Below are 2,898 nucleotides of genomic sequence, written 5' to 3' on the forward strand. Positions count from 1 at the left end.
TTTTTATTTCCTAAAGTTTAGGGATTTTAATTATTTATAAGTTTCCTATTCTAGGTAGGAGATTGATTCTCTAATTAAGTTAGGAGATATATTTTCTAATTATAGGCTAATACTAGTTGTATATATGTTGGTGAGTTTTGTACAGGAAATTGTGTGAAATAAATTTTTTCTCCATATTTCTTTATGGTATCAGAGCCAATGCCGGCTATATTCATCATTGTTTTTTCTAGCAATACTTATCTCTGTTACTTCCTCCGATAAAAACTACATCTCTGGCAATACATCAGGTTCAGACATGTCAAAATTTAGAATTGCTTTGAATGTCAATTCTGAAGGTTCATCCTCTGGAGGAAGTACCGTCGATCCATCTCAAAGTTCTCAAATCATCACAAACCACAGGAGATGTTATTTGCCCTGGTCACAATCTGTTATGCTTTACATTAAAGGGAAAGGTAAAGCTGATTTTATCACAGGAGATGTGGAGATTCCAGAGAAGAAAGACAAGGGGTACAAGATTTGGGAGGCTGATAACAGCAAGGTGATGTCTTGGCTCATAAATTCCATGACACCAGAGGTTGGAGAAAATTTCTTATTGTATGAAACGGCATATGAAGTTTGGGAAGCTGTGAAGGAAACCTACTCAAATAAGGATAATATTTCGGAGAGGTTTAGAATTGAAGGAGTTTTACATGAAGTGAAGCAAGGTGATCTAACGGTGATAGAGTATTTCAATAAATTGTCACACCTTTGGCAGCAAGTAGACATGTTCAACAAGTTAAACTGGAAGTGTAATGATGATGGAGCTGTTTTCAAATTATACCTGGAAGAAATGAGGATCTTTAAATTTCTTATCGGCTTGAATGATAACATGGATAAGGTTCATGGCAGAATATTGAGTGTTAAGCCACTGCCCTCCATTTGAGAGGTGGTTTCTGAAGTGCGTAGAGAAGAAAGTCGAAAGAAGGTAATGCTCAGGTCTGAGTCAATTCCAACTAGTGGAGACACATCAGCACTTGTAGCCAGAGGTAATTCAAACAATCCTGTTGATGGTAAAACCAGAAAAGGCCGACCATGGTGCAATCATTGCCGTCGTCTAGGCCATTACAAGGAAACCTACTGGGAAATTCATGGAAGGCCAGCAGATTGGAAGCCACGTAATCAGACCAAGAAAGGATATTCTACATGTGGAAATAATACTAGTGACAGTGACGGAAATCTATTCAGCAAGGAACAGATTGAGCAGTTGCAAAAATTATTTGGTCACTCTTTATCAACACCTGTTGGGATTGGTTCTATGGTACAGTCAGGTACATTTTCCAGTGCCTTGAGTGTTAAAAATGAAAAACCAGGTTCTTGGATTATAGATTCGGGGGCAACTGACCATATGACAGGAGATCCTAACGTGTTCAATACATTTGAGCCATGCAAAGGTAATTTTAATGTTAAGGTAGCAGATGGAACATTCTCAAAGGTGGTAAGTCATGGTACTGTTATTCTCTCAAAAATTTTAACCTTACAATCAGTTTTATTTGTTCCAAACTTAGACTGTAATTTGCTATCTGTTTCCAAACTTACCTATGACAAAAATTGTCTCACTACATTTTACCCTACCTATTGTATTTTTCAAGACTTGATCTCGAAGAGGATGATTGGAACTGCTGAATTACGATCTGGTTTATACATTCTAAAAGTGGAATCTGCCTTCCATTCACAATGTCATTCCACCAAACAAGTAGTTACTCAAAGTCACTCTAGGACTAGTTCAAATAAAGAAAGTACTGTGATGTTATGGCATTACAGGTTAGGCCACCCAAACTTTTTGTACTTAGAGAAACTTTTTCCTGATTTATTTGTTAATAAAAGTCCTAGTGAATTTTCTTGTGAAATTTGTGAGATATCTAAACATACTCGTGCGTCTCTATCTTCTAGCATTTACCATGTTTCCAAGCCTTTTGCTCTTATTCATAGTGATGTTTGGGGCCCATCTAGAATTCCTACTGTGACTGGTGCTAAATGGTTCATTTCATTCATTGATGATCATACTCGAGTTACTTAGGTATTTCTTATGAAAGAAAAATCAGAAGTGGCCAATATCTTCAAAAATTTCAATTCCATGATTAAAACACAATTCCAAACTGAGGTGCAAATCTTAAGAACTGATAATGGAAAAGAATTTGTCAATAAATCTCTAGTAGATTACTGTCTTAATGAGGGAATTATACACCAAACTTCATGTGTTTATACCCCACAACAAAATGGTGTGGCTGAGAGGAAAAATAGACATCTTTTAGAAGTTGCAAGATCACTATTATTCAGTATGCATGTTCCTAAAAAGTTTTGGGGGGATGTTGTCCTTACGATAGTCCATCTAATCAATAGGCAACCCTATAGTCATATATTGTCAAATATTCCATTTAATCTAGAGTATTACACTTTCACACACCTATTCAAATTTTGCTTACTGCATATCCCTATAGTCATATATTGTCAAATATTCCTCTTAAAGTCTTTGGGTGTACAGTGTTTGTGCATGATAATTCCCCTTATCATAGTAAATTAGATCCTAGGTCCTTTAAATGTGTGTTTATTGGTTATTCCCCAAATCAGAAAGGTTACAAGTGTTATCACCCAGCATCTAAGAAATTTTTTATCTCTATAGATGTTACTTTCTTTGAGAATCAACCCACTTTCAGCAAAGAGGAAGAGGTAAGTGAATTACAGTTTCTTAATGATTTTGCACCAGTTTCCAGTTCTAATAACAGAGCACCAGGTCATAATTCAACTCAACCAGTTCATAGCCCATTCAATAGTCCTTCTCTAACTCCAAAATATTGTTCTAGTCCTGTATATTCCCAAGAAGTCACAGAATTCATAAACCTTGATGATGGTACTGATCAG

Source organism: Mangifera indica, chromosome 15, assembly GCF_011075055.1.
Source record: "Mangifera indica cultivar Alphonso chromosome 15, CATAS_Mindica_2.1, whole genome shotgun sequence".
In the NCBI taxonomy this organism is placed as follows: Eukaryota; Viridiplantae; Streptophyta; class Magnoliopsida; order Sapindales; family Anacardiaceae; genus Mangifera; species Mangifera indica.